The following is a 14,700-nucleotide window of genomic DNA, read 5'->3' as shown; positions in this document are numbered from 1 at the left end:
AAAAGCAAAGTTTACAGCACTCCACCTGATACCTTGGAAGATCTGCGAGGACGAATCATTAATGTATGTCGCGAAGTAACACCGCAAGTGCTCCAGAATGTTCGACAACGGTTTGAAGACAACCTGTATCATTGTATGCAAGTTGGCGGACAACATTTTCAGCATTTACTTGACTAATACCGTAAGTTTTGAAGTAAAATTAAATCGATTTTCGCATTTCTCGTCAAAAATATTGTTCGTATTTTCAAAGCTGCATATTTTCTAAAATAATGAATCGATTTTCAAAAAGTAAGAATCGATGTATAGAGAATTAAAAGCCCTTTCTAATGACCCCCCACTTGACCCCCATTCCCATTTGAAAATATTTAGGGGATAGCACCCCCACTTAGGGGGTTGAAGATTTTGGTATGCTTTTTGAGCCAAAAGTTGTCCCCCTCAGATACAAATTTGACCTGTTTTTGGATTTTGCCGAAAAGTTCTTTACTACCCTGTAATGCCTTGCGGTATGTTTTCGATGGGCTACCCTGTATAATGAATACATGGGGGCTGCTGATCACTCCAATATGATGCTTAACAGTACCGAGTGCGTTAGAACAACAGTCAAATGGTACAAAAAGGTATTTTTTAACTTACAGGATATTTACATGTTTAACTCCCACATCTTATATCAAACTGCAACGGGTAATAAAATTGCTTTTTAAATGAAGATTATAGACCAACCGCGGGGCGCTTTGGCGCTTTGACTGCCCTACATTTTCGTTCACAAGTCCCACCGACAAAGAAGAAAAAAGAAGCCCAGAAAAGCTGTGTTTGTGCTAAAATGGGGCACAAAAATGACACACGTTATATGTGTACCGAATGCAATACAGTTAAAAATTATTAATGTTATTTTATGACCATATTTTTATACTTCCTAATAAGTATCAATTCAGAAATATTTCGATTAGTTTCAATTTTTAGCAATATGTTATTTACCTATTAATTTATTTAAAAATAGTTTTTCTTTATGACCAAATAATATATGACATATAAGTTATATGTATTTATTTCACATTGGGTCCTGAATATTTTCATTGAATCTGGATATTTAACGACTTCCTGTTTCGGTCATATACAGGATGTCCCGAAATTAGGGGGCAATATTTCTACAGATATTTTTTTCTTTATATAAACGTAGGGCCAAATATTCTTCCTAAAGAAGTTATAGCCACTTAAATGGGGCCACAATGATGATAATTTTTTCTAAATAACTCCGAAACCAGTAGAGATAAACTTAAGAAATTTGGTAGCTTAACTTATACGTGCTCAATCCGCTACTACCAAGAAATTTACAAATTTTCGTCACATACATTCCAACACTGGGGGGGGGGGATAAAATTTATTATAACTTTTTGACTTTGACATTTTTTGGACTTTTGACTGAAAAGTATGAAATTGAAAAAGTAATGAGTTTTTTAGTAAAAAAAGATACTCTTGGTTGATATTGGTAGAATGTTCCATTTTTGTGTAAAATCCGTTTAAAGATATGTTACATTTGTTAATCACCGGGAATCGAAATTGTCAATATTTTCTATCGTATCAGGTTGTGAAGAACAAAAATGCTGAACTGTCATTTGCATTGACAGTGCAATTATTTACTTTCTGCGAATTGTTATCAGTTAAAAATTCAACATTTCAAGAATATAGACATAGCAGATAATATCGTTATATTTATGGTTTTTGCAATGGAAGTGCGTAAGGTATCTAATTGCAGAGTATTTGAGAATGTACATAGAAATCATGGAAGTTTTTGATGTTCTCGTGGGGACCTCTTGAAAATTACAATTTAGAAAATGCCCTAAATTTATTTGAAAATAATCCAAATATAAGTATCCGGAAAGCTACAAGAGTTAGCCACATACCCCGGACAATAGTAATGAAATAAGTAACCTGATATAAAAAAAATCATTTTTTATCAAGGCTACAGTTCTGCGAATGGATAATGAATAATTTAATATTTGTAATACCCATTTCTGGTCAAACGAAAATTCATGAATGTGGCGCACAAATTTTCAAAATAGATTTGCAATGAATGTCTCCAGACCTAAATCCTCTAAATTACTTTCTGTGGGGTAGGATTAAGGCCGTAGTTTACTCTACAGAAATAAAATCTTTGGAATAATTACAACAGAGGATTCATTTGGCTGCGAATCAAATCAGACAAAATAATTTTAAAGTTTTGAGCACTTCTCGGGCAATTTGACGTCGAGCTGAAAAATGTATTCAGCAAAATGGAAACCTTTTTTGAGCATTTGCTATAAAAATTACTATTGAGATAAAGATAAGGTTTATTAATAGTATGGTTTCAATTATTTTTATTAGTTTATTGTATTACTATTTACTCATTTCAATTGTTTTTTTTTACTTCGTCAAATAATAATTTACCTAAAGAATATTTCGCAAATGCCAAAAAGAGAATTGTTTTATCAGAAGTAGGTAGGTTAAACAGAAGTGGATTCATAGAAAATTTGAACGAAGACCTGAAAGTTAATGATAAAGATAACTCCAGTAATACAGTAGTAAACTTACAGGACGATGTTCTAGACCTAGGGGAGGATGGGGGAATAAGAAACAGGGGTAATAAGAAATTTTTTTGTTTTTGCTTTTTATTTGTTCAAAAAAATCTGAAAAAAAAGCACAAGGTACTAAGACCCTTCGACTACAAATGCAAAAATTTTTTTGCGCTTTGCTGTTGGTTTTATATTTTTTTTTTAACAGACAAACTATGTTTGTCTTAAACTTTATCAAAAGTGGTACGTTCCAGATAACATATTTTTTTTGTCCTAGGAAATATTTTTATTTGTAGTTTTGATACATGCGCTGGTAGGCGATTAAAAAGTCTTTATTTTAGTTTTTTCCAGATTTCATTGTCACAAACACAGACGCCAGAATGGAAATGTTTCTTATTACCCCAATTGTTCATTTTGATGGGGCAATAAGAAACATTCCAGTGGGGCAATAAGACACATTAGTGGAGCATTAAATGACATAGTTTATTTTGTTGTAGATTGACCCAATTGCGTGAAAATGCCTAGAAATTACAAAAAGAAAGGAATTAGGGTTACCTATAACCCTGAACGTATGGCTGAAGCTGTACCTGCAGTTCGAAGAGGTTTATCATTACGTGGTGCGGCGGAACGTTATGAAGTGCCATTTGGGACGCTTTCTAAGCAATATAAAAAACCAGATAATATGAAAGTGGGTGGTGGGCAAAAGCCTGAACTTAGTGACAAAGATGAAGGAGACCTCGCTCGGTACCTAAAAGTGTGTGCTCTACATGGTGAAGGGTTAACAAGAAAAGAGACATTAACACTTGTGTCGCAGTTCATTGAACAAGAGAAAATAGTTACAAGATGGAAAGATGGGAAAGCTCCCGGTGAGGATTGGTTTCATGGCTCGCCATCCTGAGCTGTCTATAAGAAAAAGTGAAGCTCTCAGCTCACAAAGGGTCAGAGGAACTGATCCTTTCGACATAAAAAAATTTTATGATGACATTGCAAACATTTACAATGAACAGGGCATTGGCCCTCAAGATGGTGGTCTCCTGTTTAACTGTGATGAGACCTCCTTTTCTCATGNGGGTATAGATGGACCTGGACATGGATGGGCATGATAGGTAGGTATATCGATTTTTTGTTTGTTTTAGGCACAAATAATGAGTCCGTCAGTATACAAAAGAAAACCAAATAGTAAACCAAGAGGCGTTTGGTCCGAAGCTGATCTAAGAAATGCAGTTAACGCCATTGGCGAAGGCACTGGGGTAAAGTGCTTTCGAATTGGCTGAAAAATTGAAGATTCCGCATAAGTTTAATAAAGGGACTAGATTAGCAGGAATGGATTGGCTCAGATCATATTTGAGACAAAATCCTGAAATTAGAGTAAGAAAGGCTGAGGGTGTGTCAACTGCCAGAACCCTTGGACTATCAAAAACTGTAGTTAAAAATTATTTTGAGCTACTTGAAAATTTAATGAGAAGTAATGATCTGTTTGACAAACCGGAGCACGTTTTTAATGTAGATGAAACGGGCTTACAGCTTCACAATAAACCTGGTCATGTTTTGGCACAGTGTGGATCAAAAAGTGTATCTGTTGTAACATCGGGGGAAAAGGGCGAGACCATCTCAGTAATTGCCTGTTGCAATGCAGAAGGGAGCTTCCTTCCACCTTATTGCATTTTTAAGGGGGAAAAATAAGAAAGATGAATTTGCAGATGGGATGCCCCCAGGATCAGAAGTTGTGATGTCCCAAAAGTTGGCTTATGTAAATTTACAAATTTTCCAGAATTGGATTAAAGATCATTTTTTCCCCAGAAAACCTCATGGCAAAGTTTTATTAGTGTTGGATGGGCACACGTCACACACAGCATCAGTAGAAACGTTAGAATTTTGTGAACAGAATGATATTATTCTATTAAGCCTTCCAAGTCATACTACACATTATTTACAGCCTTTGGACAGGTCGTTTTTTAAATCATTAAAAACATTTTATTATGCAGATTGCAATTCTTATATGAGAAGCAATCCTAGTAGATGAATTACAAGATTAAACTTCGGGGCTTTATTAGGTTCTTCCTGGGCAAGAGCAGCAACAGTGCAAAATGCTGCTTCGGGATTTAAAGCAACTGGTATTATGCCATTCAATCCAGGCGAGATTCCTGATTATGCGTTCCTAAACGATGTTGAAAGAACTGATGACACTAATAACTCTCCAATTAATTCTCCAAGTAATTCTTCTTGTAATTCTCCAAACAGTCAGATCGAATTGGTTGAAGAAGAGATTGAAGATATAAATTTACCAAGCACTAGTGGTTTACATTTGAAGTTAAAAAGGAAAGATTCCAAAAAAAGGAATATCGAAGAAAATTATTCGTTGGTAACCAAGAACACCACACCAAAAAAAATGTGTACTCGTACTATATTGCCTCCAGAATCTAATAGTTCAGATGATGAAACTGCTCCAGTCTGCGCCATGAAGACTTTCTGTACGCCCTCCCCGGATAAAGCCAAAAGAAGTTCGAAAAAGNTTACTTACAGTCAATATTTAAATACTACATACATTTCACCCTCTCTTTATAATTTATCTAGTGAGTGTTGGTTTTTTATCTCATTATTTCTATAATGAAATTGAAATGGTTGTGAAATGAAATTTAAATTACTTGAACTCTTGGAGTTTTGTAACTTCAATATTAAATTTTATTTAAAGTGAAACAGAGTTAATTTCTTTGCAGCCATAATAGTCACATTTGGTCAGATAAAAACCCGCACACTATTCATCGGTTTAGCTTTCAGAGGAGATTCGGTGTCAATGTATGGGCAGGAGTATATGGCGATCGTTTAATTGGACCGCATTTTCTACCTGAACATCTAAATGGGCCGCGTTACTTTCAATTTTTAGTAGAATTGTTTGAAAACCTTCCCCTTCAGATGCTACGGGATATGTGGTATATGCACGACGGAGATCCGGCCCATTTTGCTCGCGATGTCCGTGGATTTTTAGACGATCAATGTCCCAATCGGTGGATAGGAAGATGAGGGCCCATAATCCTATGGACTTTTGTATATGAGGTTATATGAAATCTGTCGTGTATCACACCGAGGAAGAGAATGCAGAGCAGTTGCGGAATCGTATCGAAGATGCCGCTGAAGAAATGCGTAACAACCCTGATTTATTCCATCGCATCCGCCGCTCATCTATTCAACGTGTACACTTGTGCATAGACGGTAACGGTAATGTATTTGAACATTTAAGTAAGCTCGAAGGCTTACAGCAAATTAAAAAATTAACATTATGATGTTAATAAAACCTGATTTTGGCAAGGCATGCTCAGACCTCCTAGAGGTTCTTGCTGGGCAACAATAACAATTTAATGTGTTGATTGCATAATTATAAAGAATAATTTATAGCATTTTAAATTATTATTGGCTGACGTGAGCAAATCGTTTATTTATTGGCTTTATATGAGCGAAAATATATAAATATGGCAACGTTGCATCTAGGGCGCGTTGTTCATATCGTAGCCGTGCGCAAATTCTGAATAACCTGACTGACGTCTGTCGGTCAGTAACAGCCTGAAAAGGGTGTATAATTATTTGCAAATAAAATATTTGCAAATCAATAATGATTTGCAAATATTTTATTTTTAAAGCGTTTACCTTCATCACAAAATATAAATTGTCAGGTGCACTATTCAAAAAGCAATCAACTTGCTCCTTTGTAAATACTTCCGATTTTTTCGATACATATCCCTCATTTTGTCTCTTGAGAAGCACGTAACTTTCAATATTTGCTTATCCTCTTCTTTATATTCAAAGTTGACCGCAACATTGAATATTGTGACCAAAGCGTTGACGGCTTCATTCTAATTGCTAAGTTTGAGAAATACCCCATCAATACATCTTCTGAATATTTTTTTGCACCAATCCATAAAACGTTGGTAAACACATTAATAAATTTCTCGAGATTTTTTTCAAGATTCAAAGAAACCTCTTTCGCACACTCCAGTATTTCCTCAGGTACACTTAAATCTTCATTAGATTCTATTTTTACAGAGTTTTCAGCAAATTGAACCACAAACAATCATAAATGAACTCAATTAGCAATAAGGCGACCATAGATTTAATAGTATACTATATTAGATCTATGATGGAGACTAATGTTTGACAAAGTATCCATAACTACATAAATATATCCTACTTACCTACTTTGCTTTATTATCCAAAATTGGTTTGAACAGTTTCAAAGCACAAATTAATAATTATATGGGGGATTTCGGTTGGATAAAAAATAGCATGTTTTATATGGATTAAAAGTGTCTTTTTTGTCTCGCAATTTTGCATCCGCTCAGCTACGCTACGCTTCACCTTGCAAATACAAAATCTGCTTGCCACAAAAGTAACGCTTTTAATCCTAATATAGGTACTATTTTGCTAAGAAATCGTCAATTTTACGAAAAAAATACGAGACTTGTTTAGAATGAATGAAGTCTTAGGAGTGGCTTTTTCTACCCCTTACAACCGCAGATGAGAATCAACAAATTGTTTATAGTTCAATCGGCCTGGTAAAAATTGTATTTAAAGACGACATTAGTTCCGAAGTGCACAATTTTTTGCATGTAGCTAGATTTTTGCTAGTAGATGAGGAAAGAAATTGTTCTGTACGGGAGCAGACCGGGACAATTCGGGAAATGGCCGGAAAAATACAAAAAAATTATTTCGTGAATAACTTGAAAAGTATTGAGAATTTCAGAAACATGCAAATGATCAAAGTTGTAGAGCATAAGTCTCTACAAAAAAGATCGCTATTAATTTTTTCGTAAAGTGCGATATTTAGAAGATATTTAGGAATTTACATAAAATAACGATTCTTATGCAAATCAGCCAGAAAAACACGTATTTCAACGCGGCTACACACACGCACCCTTACAGGTTTTCAGGACCTTATGGGGACGCCAACTATAGACCGATTTCTGGGGACTTCGGACTTACGAATGGAACCCGATGGAAAATAGTTTATTGGTTACGTGTATCAATTCATTTGGCTTTAATGGGCCGGCCACACATACAGGCTTTACCGCGCGCTTGCCTGCACAAACCAGTTTGTATCGGGAAGCCCGTAAGTGTGGCGGGCAAAACGTTATCTCGCACAAACTAAAAAGCGCGGCTTGCGTAAACTTCGACTTGCTGAAGATTTTGTTTGTGCAAATTCGGTTTGCACGATAAAATTTGAGCGTGTGGACGGCGCACGGTGTTCAGTTAAGAGAAATTGCGGCAGAAAACCTTAAATCTCTATATGATCTCCCTGTAGCCAAATATCTGATAGTACCAACTCAATCTTTCATGAGGAGATATATACAATGTGTTTCACTTAAAGTCGGGACACCTCCGTATTTAGGATGGCGTTGGTCGATTTCCAAAATTCTTTTTTTTATGTGGTAGTACTCACAAAGGCCTAATTTTTAATATTATATTTTTTGACATGTGATCTTTTCTACGGCCTAATATCATTAAGAAAATACCCNACTTTGATAGGTTCCCAGAGACCGCCTATGACCCAATAAAATTTGAAAGGTTTAGGGAAGCTGAAAATAATGCTGAATCTGTCCTTCCAACCGAGGAGCAGTCTCAACGTTCTCCAACATTTTCTGCCCCAGTTTCTCCAAATCAACTGAATCCGCAGGATATTCCTGGTCTTAGTCATAGGCCTACTGCCGCTGAAGAAGATCAGGAACGTGAAGGACTGGCGGCAGATCCTTTGCAAACTAAAGAAAAGAAGGATCCATGCGACTCCAAGTTTGAATTATTTATTAGAAAAAAGCTTTCTGAAACTCTTTCTGAAGTAGCGAAAAACACAACTGCATCAGGAAAAAGAAAGAATCACAAGGTGTCGGAGAAATTCTGACATCAAAAGTGGTAGCACAGCGCCTGAAAGACGACTTAGAAGCAAAAAACACTAAGATTTCCACAAAAATAAAAGCAAAGGAAGATAAGAAGGCAAAGGAAAATACAAAGGTCATGGCCAAAAAAAGAGATTCAATGAGGAATTCTCAACTTCAGAGGACGAGGAAAATCTTGACCTAAAATTATTGGAATCCGATGGTGTTTCGGATGACCAGCCTTTGAACAAGTTTCTAAATCAGCTGAGTCACAATGAACATGGCGAGTCATCAAAGCAAGTCACTCTAGACGCAGAAAAGTATTTTACCGTTTATTATGAAATCAATTGGTATCTGGGTCGAATTATTTCCATGACTGAGGACACTTGTCTGGTCAAATTTCTAAGAGAAAATCTTGCACAGTTTCATTGGCCACCTCATGAGGACAAACAAGTTGTAAAAAAACCAATATGTCTTTTATGGTCCTGTTAATTTAATGGGCAGTGGACCCTTTACTCTTAAAAGAGGAGACTATATTCAAATTAAAAAATGCTATTCTTCAATGAAAAAGGAATATTTGTCCTAAGTTATCTTTTTTCGTATTACCTATAACGTTACTTTTCTCTTAAATATGTTATGTTTTGCATAAATGTATCATTAGCAAGCTCAAATGATATTTGGTAAAGAATCTGTATCTTTTTTTAATGTTTAATACATTTGTTTTGAAACTTTGAACTTTACTTGTTTCCTTCATTTTTCTAGCAGGTGGAAAAAATAGCAAAAAAAATCAAATCTCAGAAAAAAATTTCTGGTAATAAGATAACATTCTAATAGTGTATTCTAATGTCCCGGTTGAATTTAAACTGTTGGTATATGGGAAGTAACGTGTTCGTTTCTTATTACCCCCAATGGGGAAATAAGAAACTTTTACCTGGGGTAATAAGAAACAAATACGGGTTTGAGATATATATTTGATTATATAATTCATTAGAAATTTAGCCAATAGCAATTACAAATTTTACGTAGTTACTATGTATTGATAAGCNAGGGTGTTCACAAAATAGGTGCAAACTTCGAAACATTTCACTTATTGCAAAGTGTCCTGTATTAACAGTGAAAAATATTTTCAAGGTATTTTTTCATAATTTTATTAACCGAAGATATATCCATGCAGTTTCATTGATTTCGCTCATACAGGATTCTCACAATAGGACAGCCAAATTATCTATATTTTTTATTATAAGTACCAGAAATGAGTTTCACAACGAAATAATATTTAAATATGTATTACTATTTTCTATTAGTCCATCATGCACTCTTCAATTCGTCTCCTCTTATTTTTTAATAACTTTTCTCAACTGATGTAGTGTTATTTGTCGACATGCTTGTCTAATAATATTACATAAATCTTAATTAAAAATTTAACGTGTTTTGTAGGATTTTATGTGATCAAATAATTAGGCCCTTCTTTTTTTGCGTTAATATAAACGCGAGATTTTTATGAATTTTTTAAATAATGATTTCTGGGATTCAGTACATGTACTTCCTCTTCATGTAAGACAGAACCACTACCTTCAATTATATGGAGCACTTATTCATAATGCGGTAATAGTAGGTACGTCATTGGTTGAATGAGTATTTCCCGAGAAAGTGGATAGGTTGCAACAGTCCGTTAGCTGAGTGGCCGTCAAGAGCTTCAGACTTGACGCCACTTGATTTTTATCTAATAGACAAACATGTCGACAAATAACACCACATCAGTTGAGGAGAGTTATTAGAAATAAGATGAGACGAATTGAACAGTGCAAACCAAATTATGTGGACTAACAGAAAACAGTAATATTTAAATATTATTTTGTTGTGAAACTCATTTCTGGTATAATAAAAAATATATATAATTTGCTTGTCCTATTGTGAGCACCCTGTATGAGTTGAATCAATGAAACTGCATGGATATACTTTCGGTTAATAAAATTATGAAAAATATCTTGAAAATATTTTCCACTCTTAATACAGGACACTGCAATACGTTGAATTTTTCGAAGTTTGCACCTATTTTGTGAACACGCTGTAAAAGCTATAATAATGAAATTTTGTATTTAGAGTTTTGAGGTGTGATCAAATCGAAAATGTTATCATCCATTTCTTAAAAAAATGCCTAATATGTTCAGTGTTTGCAGCCTGCACGGTCTTACCTGCATCGTTTGGTCACAACACAGTATTCCGTGTTTATTGCGCAAACCATACCGTGCAGGCAAGTCGCTGTCGTGTAGCCGCCGCATAACACTCCATAGAATTATCATAAATCGAGAAAATATCTTGTGAGGACTCCTCGTTATCGGGTTTGTGTGTATGTGTGAACCTTGATATGCGCAGAAACATAATAATTCCGACCGTCGCCTAAATTATTCTACGTCCTAAAAACATTACATCCATTATTCACAGTCTATCTCGAGCTCTCGTAGCGTAAACAAGCCTTTGCTCCGATTACAAATATCATAATAAAATGCTCTATTCTTTATTATTTTAATTTAAGCAATAAAAATATATATAACGAACGTTCGTCAGTTGACTTTGTTACTTAAAAAAAAAATATTATACAGTATTGTGGTTCCTAACGGAAAAAAGATACAATCAATCAATGTTTAAATAAGCCGAGGGGTGTGCCACTCGGCAGTAAAACGTACACCTACTTAAATTACTTAAAATTACTTAGCTATTTACCAGTACTTTTTGTAATTTTTGGATANCTTATTCCCCCATCCTCCCCTAGACAATAAGCTTACTGGAAGTAGTCACAAAGTTAAAGAAAACGCATGTTTAAAAAAAGAATAATACTACCAAACAAATTCATCCCAAAATGCAATGGACTTTTAATACAGAAAACTTCTGATAAACAAAACAAGAAAAGAAATCAAATTTTATCGATCTATAGTTACGATTTGTGTAGACACCACTCGGAAGAAAAGGAAGTACAAGATTTTCCAAATTTTCTGAAAAATATAAAAGTAGGTTGACAGATGCGAAGAAATATCTTATCTCTACTGCGTAACGAAGTAATTTTTGAAAAATTTGTAGAAACGGAAAATTTTAATCCGGGACATTTACCATGTGCTTATTTCAAACGCATAGTTGCTATTTAAGGAGACATTATAAAAAATTTATTGTAAAACCAATAAACGAAACTGGTCGCAATGTACGTCATGGAGCAGTTTCTCAAACCTTAGCAAATTATGCTAGTCAACATGCAAACACTTTCAGAGTAAAAAAATAGGTATTTAGTAGAATAGCGAAGGACGAAATTGGCTATGTGGCAAGAAAAGACCTTTTAATTCAACGCTATGGTGAAAGTAATTTGAAGAAGCATAAGTGTGCTCAGCTTTCAATTGCCTGCTCTAATAAAATGCGAGAATATGCTAGACTTATTGAAATGCGACGTAGACTTGGAAAACCACAACTTGCTCAAATTGACATTCTAAACCCTGTTTTATTCGATGATGTTGTATTATCGGTACAATCAATAAGCGGATACAATGCTGATAACAAAATGTATACCCTAATGCTGGAAGTTTAGCATATCATATGGGAACTACCTTGAAACCACTTTGTGCAATGTGGGTTGGTTTCAATGCAAAACTAATACCTGAAAACAGCACAAAGCAACGGATCGCTTATTTGACACCGATCAATCAGTCTCCTACTGATAGATCTGTTGTGCTGGAAACCATGCGTAGGGCTTTACAGATTGCTGATGAGTGTGGCGAACCGTACGTTCAAGTCACTTATGATTTGGGCATTGCAAAAATTGCTTCGTCATTACAAAATACAGAATACGATGAATTCAAAAGGTTATTCATACATCTTGGTGGTTTTCATATAAAAATGGCTTTCTTTAAAGCAGTTGGTTTATTCATTGATTCCTCAGGATTAACTACAGTAATGGTGGAGAGCAAACTCATTGGAAGTTATTTGTCTGGACAACATTTTAACAAATGTCGACGACTACATGCTTTAGTATCATTATGTTTGAAAATGCAACAATTTCAGTCGTTTTTAGAAGTGGAGGCAATTACTATCAATGACAACATTGAATCATATCTGAATAATTTGCAGAAAAATCCACTGCTCGATCTAACTATAAGTAACATTGGAGTGCAGGATCTTATTGATCCATTTCAATTCTTTCAAGTACAAACTTTGCAAGGTGTACAAAATATCCAACAAATAATGGAAAATGCGCCAAGAACTTCTGTACTTACGTGTTTTATCACAAATGGTGGGAGTATCAGTCGGTACCTGCCACACAGTGTTAAAAAAAGATTTGCGTTTGTGATAAAACACAACAGTTTTACGCGATATATAGGGTATTCTAAAAGTTGAGTCATTTGTTTTAACAGTTGGCAGAACTCATAAAAAACAGTAGATTTATCAAAAATCGTTTATAAAAAAGTTGTCAATTATTAACAACTATTTAAAAAAATTTAAATTTAAAAACTTCATAATACCTCATTTATTGTCATTTTCCACCACTCCGTTGTAGAAACATCAATTGTTTGTTTACTACTGATACTGGGTACGTCTTTTTTTTTGTAGTTGCACGGTTTTGAGTATTCTTTTCGATTTGACAGTGCTAAATAATTCGTACAGTAGTGCATATTATTTTTGATTTGTGGGTGTTTTGTGCACTAAAAATGGCACGTTTATGAAAATAATGAATTAGCCCTTTGTGTCCCGGTGTGCACCTGTTGGAACCACAATTTTAATATTTTTTCCAATGTGTCTCAGTAAGCTTTAACCAGAACCACACATAGGAATGTGCTAGAGGCTTGCGCTATCTGTATGTCAGCGGCTGTGCCAGGATTTTACCGGCTTGAAAGTTCACTGTTATAGCACAGTTCTGGAAGACGTGTTGTGATTAGCTAAATCCTGTTAGGTTATATTATTATTGTGATTTCATTTCGATAATGGCAGGTAAGAAAATTGATTATTTAATGTATTTTGATATGGTCTTGCATGTAGTACATAGATATGAATGAACTATGATGTGTCAGTGTGTTTTAGTTGCTTTTGGAAATAGTGGTTCTGTTTGGGACCACAAGTACTCAAATGAGTAATTTTATCAATAATGTGTTTTATTTTCATTTTGAATTTTAGCCAATGGTAATGCGAGAAATCGAAGATGGACTATCCTTGAGTTGGAAAAGTTCTCCAATGATGAATTATTTACAATGCTGGAGGAATTACTCTCGGGTGACGAGTCAGAGCTATCGGAGGATAAAGATGAAAGTGATGACGTTCTCACTGAAATTGCACAAACTTTGTATGATATGATAACCAAATGGAATGGGACACTGACGATGATTTACCGTTAGCGGCGTTTATTGATAATGCCCGAAATATTGCAACTCCAAGAGTGACCAACAGTATACACTGGTCCAAGCAAGTCTTGAATAATAATAATGTTTTCCCGTTTAACCAACAATTTGGAGCCAACATACCACCAAACGTAGAGGAACCCCTCGACATATTCAGTTGTTTATTTTAGGAAAAACCTGCAAAAAATTTGATATATTCTTCAAGTAGTGACGAAGATGATGTGCTATCGTTACATGATTCTGAGAGTGATTATGAAAATATAGACAAATTTGTAAATGAGTACAATGACAAAGTTTTGAATGAAGATGAAGATGTGGAACAAGAAGACAGGCTGAAACCAGGAAAATGGGCATTAGTACAATTTGCTACAAAGAAGACAAAAAAACATTTCATCAGACAAATATTTCTCTGTGTTAATTTGTAGTAAGAATGTTACCTTATGTTATTTTTCTCTAATCGTTATTATTATTTATGTTAAACCAAGTACCTTGTGCTACTTTTAAGTTAATAAAGCAAATTACAATTTGAATGATTTGGTATTTCTTTCCTGCAACTATAGAAAACACCATAAAACTAAAAATCTATAACAGATATCTCAAATCCGAAAACTGCATTTGAAAGCCGCCGTTTGAAGAAGTATTCTCTCTAGCCCCCTCTTATTTAACAATGCTATAAATATGTTTTACGATAGTAGTTCTCACTTGCCACGTGTACAGGGGCAAGTGAGACCTACGAGTAAGCTTACAGGTTGATTTTTTTTCATGAAGTACACAGCCAGCAATCGAGTATTTGGACATTGCAACCAATAGTAAACACAACCTTATATACTGGGTTAAAAGTGGAAATTTCCAAGGCTCTTGAACTTAACATTATAAAATTAAAAAGTCGAATTTTTTTAATTTTGGGGCCCACTT

The sequence above is a fragment of the Anoplophora glabripennis genome, unplaced genomic scaffold, assembly GCF_000390285.2.
Source record: "Anoplophora glabripennis isolate ALB-LARVAE unplaced genomic scaffold, Agla_2.0 scaffold252, whole genome shotgun sequence".
Lineage (NCBI taxonomy): Eukaryota > Metazoa > Arthropoda > Insecta > Coleoptera > Cerambycidae > Anoplophora > Anoplophora glabripennis.
This window is presented reverse-complemented; position numbering follows the sequence as displayed.